This window comes from Eschrichtius robustus, chromosome 2 (assembly GCF_028021215.1).
Source record: "Eschrichtius robustus isolate mEscRob2 chromosome 2, mEscRob2.pri, whole genome shotgun sequence".
NCBI lineage: Eukaryota > Metazoa > Chordata > Mammalia > Artiodactyla > Eschrichtiidae > Eschrichtius > Eschrichtius robustus.
In genome coordinates this window covers 9,305,037-9,332,480 of record NC_090825.1, presented here as the reverse complement: position 1 = coordinate 9,332,480, position 27,444 = coordinate 9,305,037, and the positions used below count along the sequence as shown (strand labels likewise).

The following is a 27,444-nucleotide window of genomic DNA, read 5'->3' as shown; positions in this document are numbered from 1 at the left end:
CTTTTGTTTTCATTTATCTCAAGGTATTTTTTGATTTCCTCTTTGATTTCTTCAAAAAAAATTTTTTTTTTTAAAGATAGTAGCACTAAAAGTAGTGTCACATACTGTGCCTCTCCTTGTCTTTCCATTCAGGCTGTTTCCATGGTTCTGTGTATGTCTCTGCCATCAGGTGATAAGTAGCTACAGGTAGATCTTTGTGTTCTTCCAAATGACATGGTGCAGTGGTCCAGGTGAATGCACATCCATCCATTTCTTTGCAGCCTTCCAAAACTGTTAATTATCCTTCGGCATAAAGTGTTATTTCATCATTCAGAAAGAGTTTTTTTTTTTAATGGTAATAATTAGCTTCAGAGAAAAGAACAAACAACACTGTATTGCTCTAATAAGTTTACCAAAATGCCATCCATTTCAGCACATTGACAGTTCCTGATGAAGATGGCAGGTATTTCTTTTGCCAGATTCCCTATCCTCTCTGCCAACAAGCAAACAAACAAAACTAACAAAATAAAAAACTTCAACACCTATGAACACTGGACAGGAGAAGTACTGGGTGGTGTTACCAAACGGCCTCTTACCCCTAACCACTCTTTTTGATGAATTATTCAGCCAGACCGGTTTTTGTACCATCATTCCCACTCACAAACCTTTACGCAAGCTGTATCCCTCCCTGGCACGCTCTTTCATCTCTGTGCATTTACTCACCCCCCAGCCGTCACTCAGAGCCCAGCTCTGGGTGGCCTTCCTGATGAACACTGCTCCTTGAATACAGAAAGGAGGTGGGTAATACCTACTTGATAAAAAATCTTTTAATTTATCTTGGATTTCCATTATGTAATTTTATTTTTGTGTTGTCTTTTTTTTTGTGTGTATGTATTGCATTTCCCTCCAATGAGATAAGAAGCGGGAATCAGGTTCCTTATTTATTTGTATGTCTTACCATGCCTAGCCCTTTGCTATGCTCAGTACATATTTGCTGCATTAATTCTCTGACGGGAGAATAACATGGGTTTTTTATTCTGGAGAACAGATCTAGAGGAGGTTTGGGGAATCCCACAAAGAGAGAAGGAGGGGGTAGAGGGGAGGTCTGTTTCAGCCTCTTTCCACAGCATCCAGGGAAGAGAGGAAAGAAAGACAGCTCGGATGCTGCCTGAAGTCCTGGACTCTAGTCAAACTCATTCTGCTGCCACTTTGGAAGAGGTTTAGGACTGGGTAGGAAGTAGTAACACTTTCTGCGTATGCCCAGATAGCTATCAGAGATTGGCAGAGCCACTGCACCCCTGCGGGTGGCACTGGCGGAGCTCGCAGGGCACCCTCCCTTCGCTTCCCTGCGTGGTGGCTACGTGCCACATTTTCCGGCAGGCGAGCCAGGGCTGGGGCGCTGGAAGCCTCCTCCCGGCTGCCTCACTCCCCTCCCCGGACTGAAGAGAAGGACCTTCCACTGCTTTGTGAACCTGGCCCTTCCTTCCCCAGCTCATCTCAGTCCTTTAGCCACGCCCCCTCTGCCCTGCGTGACCCTTTCCCTGCACTCTGTTATCGTCTGGAGGCCAGGTCACCACGTTTGGAATTGCAGAATGCTGCCTCCATACATTCGTATGATATGACCCGTTCTTCGCATTGGGCTGACCTTCTTTTCACGTTGTCAACTCTCTGAGCTTCTTGTATCCAGGCAACACCCTCTCAACCCAATCCAGCCTCAAAGGGAGCACCAGACAGAATCCGGACTCTCTGGCATCAGGGAGGGCCGTTTCCCAGGGGAGCCTGCTGGCTCCTAAGCACAGCTGTCCCCCAAAAGGGACAGAAGAGAAGGGAGCCCCAAGTCTCCAGGGGCACCTAGCAGTGCACGTCTCACGCTTTTCCACACCCATGAAATCATGAACAAAAGAAGGGCAGTTTCTTGCCCGGGAGTTAATTATGATTTAAGCAACAAGCCCATTGCTGCTTCTCTCAAGGTTTTCAGATCGTCCCTTTCATTCATTCTGGGGAGGAGGGGGCAGCGGGGCTGACACAAGGGACATTCCCTTCCTAGCCTTTTTTCTTGCCACAATCTATTTTAAATATTCAAATAAAAGATTTTAGCTGACCACTCTAATGATTCTTTATAGACAGTGGTTGCTCATATTTAAAGGATTACATAAAAACATTCTCTATTTAAGTGAAAATAAAGACGGAACAAAGGAGAAGGTAATGTTGATGGAATGTTAACCACCCCTCCCCCGCCAGCCCCTGCCCCTGTGCCAGATCTTTACTTGGTGAGAAATGTGTTTTCCTTTGCAGAACTGGAGGGGGAAAACGGGCGGGGGGGGGGGCGGGGGGGGGACCTTCATTGTATCCATACTATCCTAAATGTGTGTAGCTTTGTAAACATTCTCTTTTGTTTAGTCATCTCACAGCTGAAATTTTGAGATGTGTATCCATGGAATTCCACACCTGGCAGCCCTGATCTTCATCCAGACTTTGGGGTCTATTTTACCCAGTTCTCGAATCATGAGAGCTTGTTCTCTCGGGGAATAAACAGACATCTAAGCCTGTGTCTCAGTCTCCATGAAGCAGCATTCCAGATGTTACTCAGGAGATCATTTCTCAATGTTTGTCTCAATTCTTTGGCCTAGGAATGAAACACATCCTGGCCATCATCCTCTGAGTATTCAGAATATCACAGCACTCACAGTGTCTCCTAGGGCTCTTAAAACGTATGGCACTACCATCAGTTAAAATACACACGTGCGTGTGTTTTATTACATTCTCATCTCATGCCAGTGGCTTCCGTGTAGCAGAACCCGCTGGGATGCGGACACCCCATTCTGGAGGGCAGACTTTTCACAGGCCACTCATCACACATGGGCACTTTCTTTATCTGTGTTCCTGACCCTGGGGAATCCCACCTGTGCCCAGGGAAAGACTTGAGGCTCTGGAAACCTCAGTGCAACCTGGGAGGCAAAGTAATATTTTTATTCCTGGGAATGTATAAGCATTACTTTAGTAGGTTTGAGGATATTTTTAGAGACATACCTTCTCTGCATTTCAAAACATGTTTCTTCAGACCCTGGCAGATGTTGTTTTAATTAAAACACATGTAGTTTCAATTAGTATTTTTAAAAGAAGCCCGGTTTCCCAGACAAGGTGATTTTTCAGAGCATTCTTTGCTGACTCACTTTAATAACTTGATTTCACGAGCCAAATTCTAGGCAGCCGGAAAGCTGTGTGCTTTGGCCAGAACTTGGTATCTTCAGATTAGGTGCCTGTGTTAGAGCTCTCATCTCCCAAACCCGAGAGCCTAATCTCATGATTGCTGCCCTCCTTTCCAGCAAAGACATGGGTTCTTTGTTAATGAACTTCAGACACCTGTTGGGGAATTTTGGCGGCTGGGTCTGGCAGATAGGAATTCCCTGGAAGGGGAAGTTGTAAATAAATTGAAGGGCCAATAATGGTTTTATTAAACAAGACTTCATGATTGGCCCCTTGGAAATACTCCATGTGGGGAAAAGGCAAAACTGACTGAGTCAACTGAAATTTCCAGTTGATGATGCAGATTTCAGAACCTCCACTGTAAGAAAACAGGGAAAAAAACACCTAACTTTATTTGGACCATTTCGGTATTTATTTTAATGCCTGGTCAAACAGTTTCAGAAGAAAAGCTTTAGAGAAGAGAATGCATAAGAAATGGAATGGCTCTCCCAAATACCCCCACTCTTGAGAATCGAAAATAAAAAAGAGGATTTTAGCAGAATAATGTTTTTAAGTTATATTCCTTCTCCATGTTAACTGCTAGCTCTTCCCCTTGCCAAAATCGGGGAAAGACATTTAATCATGTGGAAATAAATTGTTGTTTTTACTTTCTAATACTAAGAATAATGGATTAGAAAGTAGTTTAAAAGTTTTAAAATGAATACTTTTTTAGCCATTCTGCCTTACGTTTGATTGTATTTATTATGCTGGATCTTGAGGAATTGCAGAGCAGGCAAGGGTAGATGTAATTGGGGGTTCTGCTAAAAAAAAAAAAAAAAAAAAAAAGGGTGTATAGGCTGGTGCCATAAATTGAATGGTCCAGTGGATCTGACCTGGAGGACACATAAGGCAGTAAGACGAAGAGAAGGCAGACACTGTAGAGAGGTGAAGCAGCCATCCAGGACGAGGGACACAGCAAGCCCCAGAAGAGGCCGGGGACCCAGGAGGTGATGGAAGATTGGCAGGGCAGCTCCCCTAGCATCTGGGCAGCTGAGGCCAAGAGCTAGGATGCTGGTCTGTGAGATGGCACAAAAGTAGATTTTGCTCCTTGAGAAGAAGCAAGCTTCTTGAGATGCTTTGAGAAGAGAAAGCCCATCTGTTCATCCTGCCAGACTGAGGTCAAAGAGGAGAAGAGAGGCAAAGAATCAGACAGTTCCCCACAGCTCCTCCTCAAAATGTCCCAAAAGTTCTTTCAAGACACTTAGTTGAAATTTAGAGATTTCTTCTCTTATAACCAAGAAAGCCCATGAAAATGTACTGTCTCTGAGGCAAATCTGTTTTTTCAAATTTAAAATGGAATTCCCTATTCAGTTTTGTGTATGATAACATCTTTGAACAATGTCAGGTAAAATACTGGCTTTGGAGTGGAATGATAAAAGACAAGCGGCTTGTTTCCTAAAGCGTGTAATATCCTTTGAATCCCAGATTTGATCATCCTTACTATTTAATGTAGGCAGTTGAACTCGAGACAGTACAAACCAGAATGGTGCAGGCGTATGGTAATGTACAACGTGCTGCTTTTCATTAGGAGTTACTAATATTCCAGCATCAACATTAGAGGGTATATTCAATGTGCAAGGTAGATCAAAGGATAAGAAATTCCCATGGTCCTCACTTGCAGGCTTGAACACTTAAATTACTCATCAGAGAGGAATGTCATAGTTATGAAATGGAAAGTGATGTTAAACTTTTTAACTGAATATTAACTCCACGGACTAATACCGACTAGTGTTTGTGTGAGAGTCAGGTCCATTATAAGTGACCTTGCTACTCTTTTTCTTTTCTTTTTTTTTGGGGGGAGGGATGGGTACTTAATCTATTTTTTTAATTGAAGTACAGTTGATTTACAATATTGCGTTAGTTTCAGGTGTACAGCAAAGTGATTCAGTTATATATACATTTTTTCAGATGCTTTTCCATTTTAGGTTATTATAAGATATTGAATATGGTTCCCTGTGCTATGCAGTAGGACCTTGTTGTTTATCTATTTTATATATAGTAGTGCGTATCAATTAATCCCATACTACTGATTTATCCCTCCCCCACATTCCCCTTTGGTAACCGTAACTTTTTTTCTATGTCTGTGAGTCTGTTTCTGTTTTGGAAATAAACTTATTTCTATTATTTTTTAGACTCCACATATGGTGATATCATATAACATTTGTCTCTCTCTGATTGACTTCACTTAGTATGATCATCTCTAGTTCTGTCCATGTTGCTGCAAATGGTGTTATTTCATTCTTTTTTATGGCTGAGTAATATTCCATTGTATATATGTACCACATCTTATTTATCCATTTATCTGTCTATGGACACTTAGGTTGCTTCCATGTCCTGGCTATTGTAAATAGCGCCGTTATGAACATTGGGGTGCATGTGTCGTTTCAAATTAGAGTTTTCATCTTTTGGGGGGTATATGCCCACAAGGAGTGGGATTGCAGGGTCATGGTAGCTCTATTTTCAGGGTTTTGTTTGTGTTTTTTTAATTAATTAATTTATTTATTTTTGGCTGTGTTGGGTCTTCGTTCCTGTGCGAGGGCTTTCTCTAGTTGCGGCAAGCGGGGGCCACTCTTCATCACGGTGCGTGGGCCTCTCACTATCGTGGCCTCTCTTGTTGTGGAGCACAGGCTCCAGACGCGCAGGCTCAGTAGTTGTGTCTCACGGGCCTAGTTGCTCCGCGGCATGTGGGATCTTTCCAGACCAGGGCTCGAACCCGTGTCCCCTGCGTTAGCAGGCAGGTTCTCAACCACTGCGCCACCAGGGAAGCCCTATTTTCAGTTTTTTGAGGACCCTCCATACCATTTTCCATAGTGGCAGCACCAGTTTACATTCCCACCAACAGTGTAGGAGGGTTCCCTTTTCTCTGCTCCCTCTCCAGCGTTTATTATTTGTAGAGTTTTTGATAATAGCCATCCTGACTGGTGTGAGGGGATACCTCGTAGTTTTGATTTGCACTTCTCTAATAATTAGCGATGTTGAGCATCTTTTCATGTGCCTGTTGGCCATCTGTATGTCTTCTTTGGAGAAATGTCTATTTAGCAACCTTGTTACTCTTAAAAAGTGAGAATAGAGGCTGTGTGTGAGAGACGAGCCACAGGCCTCACTCAGCAGCAAATAGTTATGGAGGGACCACTGGGGCTACTGCAGGGAACAAGGCCTCAACTTGCTTCCTTAGACCAGAGTTCCCCACACTGTGTACCACGAGTGGGTCACAGATGTGCCGCAACTTTGATGCCCTCAGCCCTCAGGAAGGTCTGGGGAGCAAGCGCCTGGATCCGTAGCCCCCAGCAGGGCACAGCTCTGACCCCAGGACACAGTACAGGTATTAGCATTTTCTATGTGTGCCGTGCTGAGGAAGCAATTTAGAAGTTCTACCCAAGACAGGCCTCCCACCTCCACAGCCCAATGTGAGATACCTGTGCTCTGTCACTCTACCTGAAACTCAAAAGGTTGAACTTGCAGGTCATCCTCCCCTTTACTCCTCATATACTAACCCAAACCCTAGTTTTTTATTTGCCCCTATTTTTCCAGTGACAGAAATGGATAGACACTTTGGGGTTTTTTTCCTTCTTTTCTTTATCCTTAGACAGTAAATCCATCAGGATATCTTGTTGACACTTCTTTGGGGAGTTTCTTGAATTCCTTACTCTTCATGTGTATTTCACCTTCCAATTTCAGCCTGCAGCATGGCAAGTCCAGGGCACACCCATGGCATCCTACCTGGGTCACTTTGTCCCTCTCACCCTTTCTGAGCTCCCACCCCCAAATCACTACTGCCACCCTGATCTTCGTAAAATCCTCCAATAAAGGAATATTCGGTGTTTCCATGATATGCATGATACAAAGTGAACTCTGCCACCTGATTTTATTTTTCAGTAAAACAGGTTGTATTAAGGCCCCTGCAAGAGTCTCCATGCTTCCTAGTATGGGCATGTCTCTCTTCTGATCTTGCTGCAACTTCTGAGAAGCATTTGAGATATTCATACATCTTCATTCCCAAGAGAAAACTGTCCTAGTTTTCTTCCTTCCTCTTTTATTTCCTTTGGCTTTTTCTCCTCCACTCTGCCTCAAGGCTCTGTCCTGGGTCAGTCTTCTATAGAGCCCATCACATAAATTCATTATTTCTGACATTGTATTTTCCAGTTCTAGAATTCCCATTTGGTTCTTTCTTATAGTTTCCATTTCTCTGCCGAATTTGTTCATTTTTTAATCATGCATGTTGTCCATTTCTCCACTTGATATTTAACATTTACATCACAGATCAAGTCCTTGTCTGCTTGTTCTAGTGTCTGGCTTATTTGTGGATTTGCCTGTATTGGCTAGCCTTTCCCGTCATTTTTGGCCACATTTTCCTGCTTCGTTATATGTATTGTGATTTCTTGTTTATGCTAGGCATTGTGTGTTAAAATATTAGAATTGACTGAAGTAGATAATACATACCTCCAACAAAACACCCCATTTCTTCTATCAGTCTGCTAAGGTGGAGGGCTGAGTTGATGAAACATGTATTTTAGCTGTATCTGGGCTTTAGTTAAATTCAGTTTTTACCACTGATTCAAATGTTTCAAGAGCATGATCAGTATTTAACCTACTGTTGGGCTTAGAAGCTGAGCACATGCAGATTCTGGAGATGTCTCTGTGCATCACAGCCCAGTCATTACTTTCTGAGTCAGAGGAGATGTTTAGATCCCTGCACTACCTACATTTTTCAGACCTTAAATAATTTTACTCTCACTGTCTCTATCCAACCTCAATACTTACTCTTTTTTTTTTTTTTTTTATAAATTTATTTATTTATTTATTTATTTTTGGTTGTGTTGGGTCTTCATTGCTGCACGCGGGCTTTCTCTAGTTGCGGCGAGCGGGGGCTACTCTTCGTTGCGGTGTGCAGGCTTCTCCCTGCGGTGGCTTCTCTTGTTGCGGAGCATGGGCTGTAAGTGCGTGGGCTTCAGTAGTTGTGGCACATGGGCTCAGTAGTTGTGGCTCACGGGCTCTAGAGCGCAGGCTCAGTAGTTGTGGCGCACGGGCTTAGTTGCTCCACGGCATGTGGGATCTTCCCCGACCAGGGCTCGAACCCATGTCCCCTGCATTGGCAGGCGGATTCTTAACCACTGTGCCACCAGGGAAGTCCCAACCTCAATACTTACTGTTCCCAAGTTCACAGCTGTCCTTCCAGTTGGGCTCTCTCCCCACTGTCCCTGCTCTTACCCTTCTCTTTCCACTTGAGCTATTCTATCCCCCACTCCCCACAGCTGCTCTTTCACCACCTCCTTTCTATCTACTCCTTACCCGTCCTCCAAGACAAATTCTAGTTCCACCCCTTTTACAAAGCTTCCCTGAGAACTCTTTCTTTAATTTTGTGCTCTATTTGAACTCTTTCATGTTTATCAATGTATCTTCCCAAATTTAGCACATAAGGAGTATTGTGCACAAGACACATATGAGTGCATAATGCTAATGGATGCAGCAGTACCGTCTCCTCGGCCAAGCCAGTAGCTCTTTAGGAACAAGAAAAACATCTTTCTCTGTTTTCTCTTTTTATGCTTCTTTTGAAAGTCCTGGCAATGCCTAGCACCGTATGAATGTGATGACAGCCACAGGGAGGTGTTGCATCGTTCTGCTAGAATATGAACTCCAGGGGAGCAGGGGGAGTAGCTTCCTTGTTTGCTGCTGGAACCCCCAGAACAGGGCTGTTCCAGCATCTGGCAGATAATTTTTAGGTTTTATTTGAATGCACAGTAGGTTGAAGTCATAATATTGTGGTTTCATCAACCAAATTACCATTGTTATCTGTTGATTTTCCTAATTATTCAAAATTGGTTTGCAGTGATAACCTATAGCATAACATCGTGGACAAATGAGACCTACATACCTACCCTCACCCTCCTTCCTCACCTTGAACACACCACCACCACTACATCCCTAAAAATAGAGCTCCAAGCCTTATTTTTATTATGTAAACAAAAGCAGATGAAAAACACTTTTTCAGACCATGATTCTTGATCTCAGTTGTATATTGGAACCACCGGAGCCCATCCCCAGAGACACTGAGTTATTAGCACTTATTTTTAAGCTCCCTGGGAGGTTGTAATATCTAGCCAAGGTTGAGAACTACTGCTTTAAATCTCTGTAAGACCCATCGTAAATAAAAACAGCCTGCTAATCTCCTGGAAAACTGTCTTCTTCCAATTTTGAAATGTTTTATAATGACTACAGTCTAAACCTGAAGTCATTATCTCTGAGCATTTTTCTCTGACACATTCCATTTCTTTGATTGCAACAGACACAGAAATTTTCTCCAGAAATTATTCTGATTCAAACTTCCTCTTCACATTATTGTATGTAATGGATGATGGCTTTGAAATAGCTGATTTCAGTTAACATTGCCACTAAAGGTACTGATAGCTAGAGTCAAAACAAAGCATGAATTCTTGCAAATGTATTTATACATAGTAGGAATATCAAGTGGGCATCAGCTCCCTGTTGTAGGATAATCTTTCATAACACACACTTAGGTGAAGATGTCCTGAGTCTCTTCAGTTTGGCAAAGGATTCTAACTTTACCTTTCCACTTAATAAAGCCCCTTATGGTTAAAGACTAATTGAATCAAGAGGATGATTGTAAAGAGCTTTTTGGAAACATCAAATTCAAGGGTAAGGCTGACAAAAGAGTTCAGGGCTGAGAAGGCTACAGGGACTGTCTTGATTTTTCTGATGGAAGCAGGGTGTCCCCTTGATGCCATCCTTCCTCACTCAGGGTGTCTGAGTTCCCCACCACTTGGGAAGCCTGCCAGTTAGTTCCCAAGGAAAAAATGCCCGCGGGGTACCAATGAGCAAGCAAAGAAGGAGAAAAATAACCAGAAAATATACAAATCAATACTTTGAGTTATAACCCTGCCTTACAAGCATCCTTCCAAAAAAACGAGAGTATTAGCATTACCTTTCTGAGAGCTGCTTTTCTTGAGTTAAAGCTACTTATCACTTCCCAAATATACTTTTCTTTGCTGTGACCTTATACCTCTGCCTGGATGATTTATAAAAATGTGTTTTCTTTCATGTGCAGAGGTGATGCTGGGCAGTGCGTGCTTTAAGTTGCTTTTGAATCTGGTATCTCTGGGGTTTGGTATGGGGGAGGCTGCATCAGCTACGGGAAGAAGCTAATGGCTTCCCTTGAGGATCAAACCTTTGACCTTGCTTTCTTGGCTGGATGCTAATCTGCCGAAGTAAGGAAAGTCAGACAATGGGGAGACCCAAGGAATCATTCCATTGGCTTCATTGAACATCCCTTAGTTGACCTGATCCTGTATAACCTAGTGTTAAGTGTCGCCTTCTCCTGTGACACCTAACTTACCCCAAGGAGCAACACTGGACTTGTATTCCATTCTCACCAGTTTTCACTACTGGCCCAGGCTGGGGGAGAAGAGCTAGTGGATAAAGAGATGTAGGGTAGGTGATGAATATTGACAAGGCTATTTGTTGAATGAAGGTAAAGGGTATTGTTTCTGAAGCATCATTATAGGGGAAAATAGAGGATTGTTCAGTTACCTATTTTCCATTAGGCAAAGGACTAGAGCTAGCTAAAAACATTTGAATTACAAAGTAGAACACCTCCCTGGATCAATGTTTTAAATGGTAAGCAAGTGACTGTGCTACTCAGTTGGATAGTAATGATCTGTGAGCAACAGACAATGAATGCCGAGCATTCAGTAGTTAAGTACAGTTTGCCACAAAGCCCATCTTAAATGGGTAAGGAAGTGACCTCCTATGTGTAAACATGACTGCATCCACGGTAATTAGGTGCAAATGGGAAGGGACAGACTAAGTCAGGCTTTGTCTTCTTCCCACATTAGCTTAAAGCAGCACATATAGCCACCCTGCTTTTCATCTTTCCAGCTGGCTCCCTGGGTCACCCCCAGCCAGCTGGGCTGGTGGGCTCTGGGCAAGAATGGAGCAGAGGATTTGGGGGTTTGGAATGAGAGTGATCCTTGGAGAGCAGTGCTGGGGAAGTGGAGGAAAACGAGAACTACAGACAAGAGACAATACCAGTGACAGTAACAGCTACAGCCTAGCCCCCATGCCTCATCTGCAAACACCCGCTCCTGCTTGGGGCCGCTGGAAGGAAGCTGAGGGCCTGGCATAAGCTGGATGCAGAATAAACAAATGGCAACTGGCAACTGCCTAGAACTAACTAGACAGACAAATCAGTGAGTCCAACTATTTGGGTGTCTTCTTTGGAAAAATGTCTATTCAGATCACTTTTAATCAGACTGAGTTTTTTTTCTATTGATTTCTCTGAGTTCTTTATATATTTTAGATATTAACTCCTTATCAGATATATGATTTGCAAATATCCTCTTCCACTCCATAGGCTGCCTTTTCATTTCCTTGATGGTTTCTTTAGCTGCACAGAATCACATGTTTAAATATAAACTGTTGCCAAAGATGTAGTTTCCTGTGTGGCATTTCAAAGGTAAATCTGACACATCCCTCTTTTAGATATACCTGATCTGAATATCATAGTGGTTTAATATCTACCATCATCCTTTTAAATAATATGTAAGGAAGTTCTTCATTAATGTTAGAAATTATATATAATTTCTGTTGCTTCTTGGGCATGTGACCGTTCGACATTCCCCAAGAATTTTACTAAATGCTTAAAAGTCTCTTATTAAACATTCTTTCTGCAAACAAAAGACATACAAATTTAAAAAAATTTTTTTTACTATTTCTTGTAGTATTAGGCTTTAATTTTCTCTTATGTATTGTTACTACTGTAGTTCTTAGTAGGACACGAGCAAAACAGCAACATATATGTGTCATATATCTTGATTAAAATTTTTAGACATAAAAAATAAAATTGTATTTGAAATGTATCCCTTAGATGGATGAGCCCTTTTATTCTAATCAATTCAGATATTCAAAAATGAGTTTTACTTCTTGCTTGAGTGAACAGGATTCAGTATCTTTCTATTCTCATTGTGTATGTATGTTTATAGATTTAAATACTGAGAAACATCACTCAGATAAGGTGAAGGGAATCAAAGATCTTTATAGCAATATCACTTGATTCCTTCGACTTCTTTTGGATTTTAGTTCAAAATCTCATTGGGATCCATCACCAGAAGTTAGTTTTAGTTACCTATCCAATGGCAACCTGAGTAAGTTCTCCTTCATTTTGGAGAAGGTAAAGAATTGGAAACTACCTCTTTGGGAAAAAAAAAAAAAAAAAAGGATGAACTGCCCGTCATTAGAGTTGTTTCCTTGTCAACCCAGACACTAACACTGTGCAGAAGAGCACCTTGGTTCGGACACGAGCACGTTTGCCACTCAGGAGCAGGGAGGGACTAGACTTAGGTTTTGTACAGTGAGGTAAGGAAGGCTGTGAACATGCACATGGGAGGGTTTTCAAGCAGATCAGTTTTGTTGGAAGAGTGCATAGGAAAGCCAAGGATCTGAAAATGGGATCCCTGAAAACCCCAAGGCCCTGTGTTCCCTCAGAGAGTCTTCATGAAGTCCCCGGGCACACAGGGCCCAGTTTGGAGACCACAGCCCCAGGGTAGCCTGACCCTGACGGACTCCAGATATGACCTTCCCGTTGCTCCCACATGGCCAGGGGTTGATGTTAGGAGAATGTGCTTCTCTGATGGGTTAGCTGTGTTTTCACAAGCTGCTTCCACATGCGCCATTTTTGAGCTGCAGTTCCTCGGGGGGGGAGCTTTACCACATAGAGAAAAGCAGCCAACTGCGTGGTGAGAAACACCAGGCAAGATTTAAGGATTACATTTGAAGCTAATTAAGACTACAGTATGAATGGTATGCTCAATCATAATTTCTTGTCTATGTATAAAGTATCATTATTGAGACAATGGGTAGAGTATCTGAAACTTCCTGGAGACTAATTAAATAGAAAGAAGTCTGGCTTTCAGACCTGAAGCTCCACAGTTCAGTTCTCATACCATAAATGTCTGATGTGATGGTTTAGTACAGTTGCCAAGATATTATACTAAGAAATAGCTGGATATTTCAAGGGGTTAGTGTATTTCTGTCCTTGTCTGCTGACTTCAAAAATGTGGAATTAATTATCTCCTCATTCTTTCATTCATTCATTTGACCAATATTTATTGAGTGCCTATTATGTGCTGATCCCAGTAGAGCACCAAAGTTTCTGCCTCCTGGAATGTATGGTCCAATGATGGAAAGAGTTTCAAAAGGAAGCAAAAAATATTCACTTTCTGCTTTGGATGTGAACAAAATATTGTAGTTTAGGGGATTAGGGCATAACAGGCGGAGGAAAGTGTTGGATGGGTGGTCAGGAGAGGCCTCTACCAGGTGACACCCAAGCAAATCCTGAGGGATGGGCAAGAGCCACATGTTAAGCCAGCTGGAGAAAGAACTTTCTGGGCAGAAGGAGCAGCGAAGCAAAATCCCTGCTGCAGGATGGAGCTTGGCATATGCCTAAGATGGTGAGAAGGTCAATGTTTTGCAACCGGTAAATGAGGCAGGAACGGTTGGAGATGGTGATGGTGAGTGAGAGAAGCCTTTAAGCCTAGAGAAGGAATCTGAAGACTTTGGCTGGGAGAGCATGATGGGATTTACACTCCTTGAAGTCCTCTCTGGTTGCTGGTCAGAGGCTAGACTGTAGGAAAGCAAAAAGGTCAGTGAGGGCTTGATTTCAGGAGTCTGGGAAGGAGATCATGTTATCATGGTCCAGAGCTGTAGCAGAGGGGTTGGGAAAAGTATTTTGAAGGTGGAGCCAACAGGACTTGCTGATGGATAGAATGCAAAACACTATAAATAGGAAAAGGAAAGAGAGGACACAGGCTAATAGAATCAGGAGTTTGGTTTGGGGTTGAAAGTTTGGAATGTCTATTAGATATGAAAGGAGAGATGTCCAGTAGAAAATGGGGAAAAATGGCTTTGATGCTTAGGACTGATATATTCATAGGTGTATCATCAGTGGGAAAAAAAAAGATATTTAAAGTCATGGTCCAATTATTTTAATTCTCTAAATACAGAAACAGCTATAGGAAGCCTAATCTAAAAATAAAATGCCTAGCCACAGGTAAACAAGCATTTCTTGGCTCATTAACTAAAGATAGGTTTCTTACATAATTGTATTCTTTTTCTTTCCCTTTTAGTAAAGCAGGCAAGAGATAATGTTTCTTTTGTGAGTGCTACTGAAACATATAAGACCACATACGCACAAATAATTTTAGAATTATCTGTAGATCACATTGTGAGCACTTTTAAGTTTGTCTTGTTTAAGTACAGTAAGCAGAGCTTATTCATACACTATAGTTGAGGCATCATGCCTGTTGATCCAACCCAGGAAAGAATATAGCAGTGGCGTGGAGAGAGGGTCAATCAGTTGAGATTGATGAGCAGTGTGGATTTCCATTCACTGGTCTAGACTCTCTTCTTGGGTATTATTTGTTTTACTTTGATTTCCTAAGGCTCATTATTCTGCATAGTCACATTTTACTACTGCAGTTTTCGTCTGTCAAGTAGTCTGTGTGTGTGTGTAGTCATCCCTTATTATAGTGCTTCTGGGAATTGATGAATCCCTGAGAACAGGACAGCGTCCCTAGTCATTCTATCTTGTTCAGTTTGCCATGTGGCAGAAATTGTTCTAGGGGTGTATATGTGAAATGCCAAGTTATTTGAATGGAAATGCTTCTTTGCTAGTACATTTATAAGCACAGCTGGGTGGCTACCTCCCCTTGACCCACTCATACAAATGGTCTGGCAGTGAAGTTATCTTCAATTTTTCACCTGTGCGCAAGTCTTGGCAGGTGACTTTGTCAAACATTTAGAAGTGAGAATAGCCTGCAGTGAGGGAACCGCTTCCAGGAGATAAAAATCTAATTGATAGAGGACCATTATAGACACCTTGTAGTCAAGCTTGCTTTATTTTGCAGGAAAAAAAACATTTTGCTTCCTCCTTCTTTTGCAATTCTAAGTAAGGCTCAACTAAATTACAATTCTATAGATAGATAGACAGATAGAGATACAGACATGAATATAGATATTGGAAACAGAGAGTTTTGTGATACTTTTTCCTATAAATTGAATACTTTTTCTTCATTTGTTTGAATTTTAATTGACTGTGGGTGAATGATTTTCCTAATCTTATATATAACTGCATGTTCGTATGCCACCGGAGTTTTGTTTTTTTTTTTTTTAATAAATTTATTTATTTTATTTATTTATTTTTGGCTGCGTTGGGTCTTTGTTGCTGCGCGCGGGCTTTCTCTAGTTGTGGCAAGCAGGGGCTACTCTTCATTGCGGTGCGTGGGCTTCTCATTGCGGCGGCTTCTCTTGTTGCGGAGCACGGGCTCTGAGCGCATGGGCTTCAGTAGTTGTGGCACGCGGACTCAGTAGTTGCGGCATGTGGGCTCAGTAGTTGTGGCTCACGGGCTCTAGAGCGCAGGCTCAGTAGTTGTGGCTCACGGGCCCAGTTGCTCCGCGGCACGTGGGATCTTCCCAGACCAGGGCTCGAACCCGTGTCCCCTGCACTGGCAGGCGGACTCTCAACCACTGCGCCACCAGGGAAGCCCGCCACCAGAGTTTTTGTAAGCAATGAGATTTTTGTCCCAAGCCAGTTTTAGAGATTTATGTGACTTGTGAAATGGAAAACCGTGGTGGTTCTGCTTTCAAATTCCCAACAGAATTTGTACATTTGTTTGCTCAAAATGGAGACCCAGCTCCATTGTAGTATGGATGATCCACGCAACTCACGCCATTAAACGATCAACATTCTTCCTGTAAACTTACTGTTTCCTCTGGTTTCCTAGCTGCTCCATGAATGAGGCCATTTTCTGGTCTTGATAGCATCCTGGGACAGCTGCCCTATACTCAGAGGCATTGGCGAAGGCATATGGTTGTCCATAATGCCGGTTAAAGGATAGTTACAGGTATATAGATAGACCTGTGTCACAGCAATACAGCACAAGCAGGGACTCCATACACAGCGAGTAAATGAAAAAGGCTCAACACGGAATCACCTTTGGAAATATTCGGAACGACACATGTGCTGACTTGACCCCAGACCCCCTAAGTCCAAGTCTCTGGCATGGGACCTGAGCATCTCTATGTCTCCAAAGCTTCACAGGCAATTCTGATACCAGTCAGGGTGGAGATCATGTGCACTGTACTGTGTTTGCTCCCTCACAAGGCCAGCCATTGCCTCTTATGAGTGCATACTGCCCTTTTTACAATTACGGGGCCACTTCTGACTGAACTCTAAATTATTATTTACAAAGGGTATTAGCATCCTTAAAAGACTCAAGTGCCACTAAGATTGTTCAAGGAGCCCATGAATTTAAAATGCATAAGCAGGGCTCACTTCAGCAGGGCATCTACTAAAATGGGAAGGATACAGAGAAGATTAGCATGGCCCCTGTGCAAGGATTACACACGAATTCATGAAGCGTTGCTTATTTTTATAGAAAAAAACTTACGATTACCAAAGGGAAAGTGGGGGAGGCATAAATTAGGAGTATGGGATTAGCGGATGCACACTATCATATATAAAATAGATAAACAATGAGGATTTACCGTATATCACAGGGAACTATGTTCAATATCTTGTAATAACCTATAATGGAAAAGAAATGAAAAAAGAAGACTATGTATATGTATAACTGAATCACTTTGCTATACACCTGAAACTAACACGATATTGTAAATCAACTATACTTCAATTTTTAAAAAACTTAAAAAAAAGAGAAACTTAAGAGACAAATTGACAAAATGCAACATGTGAGTCTTAATTCAAAGAAAGTGTAAAAAAATAAAAATAAATGAAACAATCAGGGAGTTTGAAAAAAATACATAAGCAACTTGAAGAGGAAACGTCATTATTTTGAAGTAAGTTATAAGAACTATGTCCGGTTCTCTAACACACAAATATAGGAATAAAACTAAATTTTTCCCAGATTCATTTAAATGTATTTATTCTACATCTCATCTGTCAATATTTCTTTAGTAATGATCTAAGTTAACTCATTCAGTGAACATTACCTTATTCAAGGCATCATGCTAGGTGCTGTGATACAATGATGGCATTTATTTAGATTCTCAAAAGATGATTTACTAATAGTATTGCGATGTGAAGGACTTATTCTCAGAAAAAAAATCTGTTGCTCAAACACCTAAGTTTGATTCCAGCATGTACCTAGTAAAGGCCCAGTGGTGGGAGGCGGCTCTGGCCCAGGGTCCCAGCACAGGACTCAATCCTCAGGAGCTGGTGTATCTGAGAGCCCACAGTACCACGTGGGCTATGGCCTTGGGAGACGACTTCTTTCTGCAGCCAGGTAGCCAGCTCAAACCCAACTCGGTGGTGCAGGTGGACCTCCCCTGTCTTCAGCAGACGCAGGTAGCCCACCGTGAGCCCTGTCTGGCCAGGTGGCTGTAGCGTGCCCCACTGTGATCCTGTCACACCTCATCATTCACAACAATCTCAAGTGTAGGCCAGTAGCAGTTCAGTCTCTCCAGCCTTGCTCTTCACGGTAGGGTTTTCTTTCTCCACAGCCAAAGACCACGTACGTACAGTACCACCAAGCACAGCCAACCTCTAAAACAACCCACCACTGGCATGACCTGGCACACCCAGCTCCGGGCTTCAGATCAGACTGTGGGAGGAAAACTTCTTTTCTACCAACTTAGGTCTTAGTGGTCTGGGGTGGTGGGCGGGAGTGCAAATTAATTGACAATAGAGTCACATGCAGGCGGGGTACTCAGTAATCTGAGTAATTCACTGAACAGCCAAGAGTAAAGGCTTATATACCAGCTTAATAGTGGAAAGGAGGGGGAACTAGGGCTTCCAGGGGAAATAAATGGAGGGTATGGCAGCTTCTATAGAGTTTATTTATGCAATTTCTCATCACTGGGCTAATGGTCGGTCTCCTTCTTGGCTGGAAGCTCCTCAGAGAGAAGATTTATGGCATCTACCTTCTCAGGAAGCTCTGCCTTTAGTCAGATAAGGGGAGCTCAGAAAAGCCTTCTTTCGGCATCTGCTGTATCTCAGATGTCTCCAGTTGAAAATAATCTTATGTCATTCTGTTGGGTCCTTTTAATAGTTTGGGAGTATTTGTTTAGGGAGCCTTGCTTATGGCTCCAGTTCTATGTCCGTAATCCTACTTTCTCAGACCTTTCCACTTCCTTCATTCCTCAGTCAAGCCTGTGGTGTGAAAAGAGATGATTCAGGTCTTGCCAGACCTCAAGCCAGCATTCACATGACAGTGGCAACTCTGACCCTCCGCATTGCTAAAGCTTCAGCCAGGCAAGTAGCTGGCCTGAAGCCCATGCCTTGTTCTCAAAAACCAGGTCAAAGATCTCAGTCTACTGTTCAACTTTGGCGAGTACATTAAAAATAAACCAGAAGTAAACAGGCAATATTATATGATGGCAGTGTCACAACTCTTTGGATACTTGTAAACGTAGAACTAACTGGGACCGCTCAGTGTGGGGAAAGCAGCTCTTCATGAGAAGACTATTCTACTACAGAAAAATAAGTGGTGCCTGCACAAAGACCCTGAGTCATCTAGAAACTACTGAATTGTGTTTACTATGTAGCAAGCCTTCAGCTTTTACAAACTTCACTCACAGCAGTGCCAGGCCAAGGGTAAGTTCTCTTTTCAAGGGAGGGAGGTGTGATACATGGTGTGGGAGGTGAGAAATGGGACGAGCTGTAAGGTTGGGGCTGAGCCGTTGATACATGTGGCCTGGAACCACGAGGTGGGGTTTGCAGGGAACTGCTGATGAAGGTAATAGGAAATGTGTTTCTTGCCCTTGGTATCTCTGATATTCCTTTTAGTATCTTTTCCCCTTGCTGACCTTTTTTTTAAATTTTTATTTTATATTGGAGTATAGTTGATTTACAACGTTGTGTTAGTTTCAGGTGTATAGCAGAGCGATTCAGTTATACATATACATATATCTATTCCTTTTCACATGCTTTTCCCATATAGGTTATTACAGAGTATTGAGTAGAGTTCCCTGTGCTATACAGTAGGTCCTTGTTGATTATCTATTTTATATATAGTAGTGTGTATATGTTAATCCCAACCGCCTAATTTATGCCTCCCGCCCACCTTTCCCCTTTGGTAACCATAAGTTTGTTTTCTAAGTCTGTGAGTCTGTTTCTGTTTTGTAAATAAGTTCATTTGTATCATTATTTAGATTCCACATAAAAGTGATATCATATGACATTTGTCTTTCTCTCTCTGACTTACTTCCCCTTGCTGACGTTTTATTTCTGGCTCAGTGATGGGTGTTGTGCATTTTCTAGCTTGAATCACTCGGGCAAGTTACTTACCTTCTCTCTGCCTTTGATTCTTCATGTTTAAAATAGAGATAAAAATAGTGCTGACCTCATAGGACAGTCGTGAGAAATAAATGAAGACATAGAGAGTACTTAGAACCGTACTCGGGACATGTCCCGAGCTCACCACTGGCCCTGAGTTCACCACTGTTATCATTAGTCTTATGCCTCATGGCAATAGCAGCAGGACTAGTTCTAACTAGTTCTAGTTCTAGTAGTAGTGTCTGACTTGCTTATGCTTCTGCATAGGTTTCCCTTGGTCCAGTGGAGACTCCCAGACAATGGTTATTCAGTGCACTTGTTCTGTGAGAAAGAGATTGAAAACTCTCAGTATATTTAAAGTTATCTCAGGCCTATTGCGATGAGGCCTTTTCTCCAAAGCCCACTTTTCATTTTATTGCAGGCACAAATCTTTTTTTATGCAGATGCTTAAAATTTTTTTTCCCAATAAAAAACACTCCTTTCATGAAGACTTTCTATTGGGCCATCGTATCTCTATTCTTCTCAGAAGCCCACTGGCAAATAATGGAACAGTGAGGGAAAGTGTTGGCAATAAAGAACTATCTGCAAATGACACAAGTAGCTGGAATCCCCACTACCTGTAATTATATTCGCCTGCACATGTGCAGAGCTTGATAAAAAGAAAGAGCCTGTTTTGTTGTTCCTTAATTTCAAGAGGAAACAACTGCCAAGAACTCTAGTCTTTAATGACCAAAACAAGCTTGCCTGAAACAGATTCAGACACATGAACACAAAGTAGCAGATCAAATACATTTTGTGACCTGGTGCACCCTCCAAGGGGTTCCATCCATGTCTCTCTTTGATATGCCATTGTCCCTGTACCATCTACATGGTGCAACAAAAAGGGCCATCTCACGGTGTCTCCAGTTAACCACGAAAAATCTCAGGTAAAAAGTACATTTTTAGGCAAATCCTTTGAGATGAGGATTCGCCGGAAGGATTTGAGTGCAATATCCAGTGTAGTTGAATTCCTCCTTTGGTATTGAATCTGCTGTGCTTTATACCAAAGAGCTCAGCCTCTTCCTACAGACATTGAAATACATTTATTTCACTCATGGCACCATTTAAGCTTTTTTTTTTTTTTTTCCTCTGAAACTTCTCTGATAAGCTTGCCTCCACTTACAAAAACATCAAAGCCTGGAAAGAAATTGTTAGACAAGAAACAAGAAAAACACCTTTAGTTTAAACTTCAAATGAGACCAAATTGATTAGTCATCTGAGATTAAGTTGGCTTGGCAGTAAGCTTATAGCCAATCATATTTATCACCCTGTTCCTATTCTAATTTCTCTTTTGAAACTTTAAGAAAACTGCCTACATTCAGGCATATGGTTAAGAGAGGCTGATTAAATCTAAAACCAAACTAGCCGTTGCCCTATTCGTGTCTTGTTTATTCTAAATAAGAAGAAAATAAACCAACTCATGGAAAAAAAGCATTATAGGCACAGACCAAAAGTAACAACTTATTAACGAAAATGTAAGTGTTATTTAATAATTTTATAGCATGTCTAATGAAGGGCAAAGGCAAAAGGCTTGTTACGTCAAATGCCCTTCCCCACGTGAGTTTTGCGTGAGAAAAAATGGTCCTTGATGGCGTCCAGTGCTGGTTCCCCCAAAATCTCATCAGAACAGCCTGTTGCTAAAACCAAGCTGAGTTTATTGTTCACCTTGGCAAGGGACATCACCACTCAGTGGAGCTTTGCCAGTGTCTCAGGGGGGTGAGGTGACGTCAGATTTTGTTGAAGTTTGTTTTAAGGCGGGTCTTTCAATGCTGGGACTTGCCACAGTTCAGGATTGGTAGAAACGGGAATTCAAGGCATCATAGGGCACAAACCGTCTGTTGATGTTTCGTTCTGTTGGGAAGACTTCATGGGTCTTTCCCAAAGTTTCTGTATCGAACAGTCAGGTTATTTGCCCAGGCAAGAGTCTCCTGGAGTAGTAAGTGTCGTTCATGAGTACAGTGAGATAATTAAGTGATGTTCGTGAAGACAGTCAGCCCGTACTTGGATCCTCCTTGACCGAGTTGTGTGTGTGCAGGAAGTGGGGATAGGGAGTTGGGAGTTGGGGGCAGAGGGTTTCAGTTCTCCATGGCCTGAGAGGGTGCATGCATCTCAAGAACTGCTCTGTTTCATCGTGGACAGGTAACCAGATGATACTGAGAGGAAATAGAGGGGCAGGTCACGTAAAGCTGTTGATTATTCAAAATTCATTTTCATTTAACTTTAATAGCATTTGGGCTCCAGTGTCCCTACCTCTCCAGCCGCACTCAGTTACTCCCTCCCAAGTAGGCGTAGAAAGTGTGACAGGGTCTCTGCTCTCAGGGACTGGGTCATCCAGCTAGAGACTTGAGACCTGGCCCAAGAAACCACCCTTATGTATTTATTCACAGACATTCAGATTACAGCGTACGCTTTAAGTACTGTGGGAGTTCATAGAAAATAAACATAATGGGGTGACAAGGCTTATTAAATACACGGGTTTCAACTGTGAAGAAAGAATAAGCAAAAATTGAGTATGTTTAATGTAAAATTTATTTTAAAGTTTATTCTCAGTTGCTTTAGAACATAGGTCTGATCATGTCACTCCTGTTTGCCTTTTGAATGAGTCCTAGGCCAACAAAATCTCCGACTGTCAATCAGTATTTGTTGAATGAACAACTGGTATTCATGCTTTAAGTTCGTAGAGAACAGATATTACAGAATCTGTAGCTAAAAAAAAAAAAAAAAAAAATCTAGTTCTATAAAAACAGAGGGAAATTCTCAATTCTCATTAAAAATCTCTTGCAAGTCTGATTTTCCAGCATTAGAACATTTTCATATATCCTACAGACTTATTTATTAGTGTCAAAGGTCTGGATTTTTCTATTTCTCACTTTCTTTTTCTGCTAGAGGTAGACATGCCAAGAGAAGTTCCAAATGCACAAGATGAAGTCGGTGATTCACAGTGGCTGGAGCTCCCGTCCATCAGGGCCCAGGTTCTTGTCAGTTCATCTCCACTCCCTACCATGATGAGTGAAGTTAGCCACGGAGTTGCGTGTCCATTTTTCACAGGCTCCTTGTCCTGGCCGAGTTGCTTGCTGTATGGCCGATTGCATGTCTCTCATCCAGAATTCTCTTCAGTTTCAATTTGCTCTTGTATCCCTCTGCATGTTCTACATCTATCCTAGGGATGGTAGCATTTTTTTAATAAAGAGCCTCCGTTGGAATTCCCCAGTTGTCCATTGGTTAGGAGTCCGTGCTTTCACTGCTGAGGGCCCGGTTCAATCCCTGGTCGGGGAACTAAGATCCCACAAGCCAAAAAAAAAAAAAAAAAAAAAGAGTCTCCTTGAGACCCTTGGGAAGGAAAGCAGCTGATCTGGCAGTTTCCGTAAGAATGCACACCCGCTCATGCTGGAGGGGTGGGTAGTATAGAAATGAACAAAGACCATCTGAAGCTTCTGTCTCTTCTGAGCCTCCTGTAGCAGGGAAGTTGGCCACCATCACTTATGTGTTTGGCAGAGACTCATAGGCAGGCAGGGGAGAGGGAAAACTTCATAGTGGAGGAAAGGGGAGGCTTCCACTGGGCCCTGATGCGAGGTTGTTGGCCTGGGAAAGCTGGGGGAGGGCTAAGGAGAAGCAGACCATCCTATGTGATGGTTAGGGGTGCATGCTTGGCTTTCTCTGGTTGGTTTTCAGTTGGTCTCCAAATTAGGGAAGCTGCCAGTTATTAATCAAGTACTAGCCATTTGGGGACAATTGTTACAGTTATTGTGTAGCTTCCTGGATTGTCACTAGAGGTAATGTGACTTTCCCGATAAGTCTGCCTTAGAGCAGGCTGGCTTCCTGTGTTTGTTGTATAAGGGGCTGGTTTCCTGGGCAGGTTGCTGCAGGTTGTGGCTCAAAGTTCTATTTTTATACATGGTCTGGCCACTGCCCATTTGTATATTCCATCTCGCAGTGGGGATATATGTGAAAGTTATAATGTAACAGGGCTCTGATTTTTAAAAATACTTTATTTTCAAATTGTATTTAGTTAACAGTTGTAATAAAACTAAACGTAAAATCACAGCAAGACCCTTTTTGACCCACCTCCTAGAGAAATGGAAATAAAAACAAAAATAAACATGGGACCTAATGAAACATAAAAGCTTTTGCACAGCAAAGGAAACCATAAAAAAGACGAAACAACAACCCTCAGAATGGGAGAAAAGATTTGCCAACAGAGCAACTGACAAAGGATTAATCTCCAAAATATACAAGCAGCTCATGCAGCTCAATATCAAAAAAACAGACAACCCAATCCAAAAATGGGCAGAAGACCTAAATAGACATTTCTCCAAAGAAGATATACAGATTGCCAACAAACACATGAAAGGATGCTCAACATCACTAATCATTAGAGAAATGCAAATCAAAACTACAATGAGGTATCACCTCACACCAGTCAGAATGGCCATCATCAAAAAATCCACAAACAATAAATGCTGGAGAGGGTGTGGAGAAAAGGGAACCCTCCTCCACTGTTGGTGGGAATGTAAATGGATACAGCCACTATGGAGAACAGTATGAGGCTCCTTAAAAAACTAAAAATAGAACTACCATACGACCCAGCAATCACTACTGGGCATATACCCTTAGAAAACCATAATTCAAAAAGAGTCATGTACCACAATGTTCACTGCAGCACTATTTACAATAGCCAGGACATGGAAGCAACCTAAGTGTCCATCGACAGATGAATGGATAAAGAAGAGGTGGCACATATATACAATGGAATGTTACTCAGCCATAAAAAGAAACGAAATTGAGTTGTTTGTAGTGAGGTGGATGGACCTAGAGACTATGATACAGAGTGAAGTAAGTCAGAAAGAGAAAAACAAATACCGTATGCTACCACATATATATGGAATCTAAAAAATAAATGGTTCTGATGAACCTAGGGGCAGGACAGGAATAAAGATGCAGACGTAGAGAATGGACTTGAGTACATGGGGAGGGGGAAGGGTAAGCTGGGACTAAGTGAGAGAGTGGCATGGACATATATACACTACCAAATGTAAAATAGATAGCTAGTGGGAAGCAGCTGCATAGCACAGGGAGATCAGCTTGGTGCTCTGTGACCACCTAGAGGGGGGGCATAGGGAGGGTGGGAAGGAGACGCAAGAGGGAGGAGATATGGGGATATATGTATACATATACCTGATTCACTTTGTTATACAGCAGCAGCTAACACAACAATGTAAAGTAATTATACTCCAATAAAGATGTTAAAAAAAAAAAACTAAAACTAAACCTAACCAGGTAATTTGGAGTAAATTATCTACCATAGGTTTTTCTCTCCCTTCAGTATTAAATAGATAGACCAGTCTGTAGCAGTGTGCACTAATTAATTGTAAAGAAAATATAAGAACCAGGGTGTTAGCCAATGACAAAGATTTAACATAATTTGTTGTCTCCTTGGATCTATTTTCCATTGGGACCTGAGTTGGTGGATACCCCTGAGTGTGTTTCTTGCAAAGAAGTGTTCATGAATTCTTGGTCTAAAGGTCTAGGGACCAGCAGACCTGGGTGAAGAAAGAGGAAAGAAATATATGGCTTGAAAGAAAAAAGAAATATATCAGAGATTGGTAGAGACGGAAGAAAAAAAGCCTTCATTTAAAACTCGACCAGCTGAGAACACACACAATTCTATTGTCTAAACCACTTAAAAAACAAATTGCTGGGACTTCCCTGGTGGCGCAGTGGTTAAGAATCCACCTGCCAATGCAGGGGACTTGGGTTCGAGCCCTGGTCCAGGAAGATCCCACATGCCGCAGAGCAACTAAACCCGGGCACCACAACTACTGAGCCCACGTGCCACAACTACTGAAGCCGGCGTGCCTAGAGCCCGTGCTCCGCAACAAGAGAAGCCACCACAATGGGAAGCCCACGCACCGCAACGAGGAGTAGCCCCCGCTCACCACAACTAGAGAATGCCCAAGCGCAGCAACAAAGACCCAACGCAGCCAAACAATAAATTAATTAATTAATTTTTAAAAAAATTGCTAAGAAGAGGTTATTGAAAAGGTGCTTTATGGAACTCGTGAGATTCTTTCATTGAACATTTGTTGGGCCCTACTATGAACCTGGCACTGGAAATATCTCCACTATTATTTGCTAACTATAGTCTGTAATCACACGGAGGAAAACACTATATATTTTCACTAAGACAGTGAATAGCTTGTGGCTTCCAAGTTTAATATTTAAAAGAAATGACTATCAGGAGAGATAAAAGGTGAGATAATTCCTGCTTAAGGAAAAAACACTCTTTATGTTACTTTTGCACAAGTGGTATTGAAACCAGTTATTTATTGAACACACACCGTGCACAAGGGACTGGGTCAGGTGTCTGGAAAATGGAAAGTATTTCCAGAGTTGAAGGAATTTCGGGAAGCCTCGTAGAAAGGATGGACGCATACATCTGCAATGCATTGGTAGATAGTAAATGCGCCTCCTGAGTGGTATAAACTCAAGGGCTCCCTGGGGTCTTCTCTGGGAGGGTGCTATTTCCTTGCAGCTGGTGAGCAAGGGAGTTATCACAACACATTTGACAAGTCTTACAATTTCATTTGTCAGGTTGAAAGTTAGTACAACGTCCATGCCAGTGCATGTTTAGACATTTATTTTTCTTATATTACACTCTGCAGACAAGTGAGAGAGGAAATTTGACAAGCAATTTGTGTTATGTCAGTTACACCAAATCACATCCCTCGTCTGCCCCTCTAATCGCACAAAGCCCATGAGGCATGAAGTTCCAGGGGCTTACGATGTTACTGAGAAGTATGGAAAGGACACAAGGAGACGTCAGCAAAAAGAATCTTCCCATCAGCAACTTGATACGACTGTCCCGTGACTTTCAGAAAATGACTTACCTTCACCCACTTCTAGTAGTTACCTGGTGTTATGAGGTGAATATTTGTGTCCCCCCAGAATCCATACAGTGAAGCCTTAACCCCCAATGTGATGGTATTCAGAGGTGGGACCTTTAGGAGGTGATTATGTTTGGATGAGGTCATGAGGGTGAGACCCTCCTGATGGGATTAGTGCCCTTATAAGAAGAGGATGCACATGCACCAAGGAAAGGCCATGTGAGCACACAGAGAAAGTGCTGTCTACAAGCCTGGAACACCAGGAACCCAATCTACCAGCACCTTGATCTTGGACTCTCCATCCTCAGCTTCTGTGAGAAACAAATATCTATTGTCTAAGCCACCCAATCTGTGTTATTTTGATACAGCAGCCCAAGATGACAAAGGCCCTGTCTCTCCTCACTGTGAATCTCTAGAGCAGTGACTCTCAAAAAGGCACAATTTTTCCCCCCAGGGGATATTTGGCAAAGTCTGGAGACATTTTTTTCTTGGTATAATGGGTTTGCTACTGGCATCTGGTGTGTAGAGGCCAGGGATGGTGCTGGCCATGCAGCATACAGGACTGCCCCCCACGGCAAAGCATGATCTAGCCCAAAATAGCAATAGTGCCGAAACTGAGGAAATTAGCTCCAAATTCGGTACAGACATCTCCCGAGAAGCCCTGGAAACCTGACACCTCTCCCCAACAGCATTATTAACTCCTGTCTTTTTCTGATAATTCCGAAAACCACCACGGCTAGGAAACCCATCAAAACACTACTCTTGGGGCCAGATGCCATTAGCTGGAATGTGTTCCCTACAAATGATCGAGCTGGGCCCTCTCATCCGCTCTTGAGTCAGCACACCTTCCTCTCCCTGTGGGCTCACCCTGCGAGCTGTGCAGAGTGACGTCTTCCAGCAGCTCAAGTGTGTATGTTGGGCATCCGTGGGGCAAGTGATGACACCGAGAGAGGACAGTCCAGAAGCAGTTCTGTGGCTAGTTTTCTTCAA

General features: G+C 42.4%; 1 protein-coding gene and 1 non-coding gene across 4 annotated transcripts in view; both read left to right on the top strand.

The window, feature by feature from the left end:
* CTNND2 (catenin delta 2) overlaps nt 1-27,444 on the top strand; it is a 779,068-nt gene that overhangs the window by 678,162 nt on the left and 73,462 nt on the right. The gene's annotated exons all lie outside the window — the stretch shown is intronic.
* Nucleotides 16,565-16,669, top strand: LOC137760308 (U6 spliceosomal RNA). Its single transcript, XR_011073272.1, has one exon. It is a non-coding gene; the product is annotated as a U6 spliceosomal RNA (small nuclear RNA).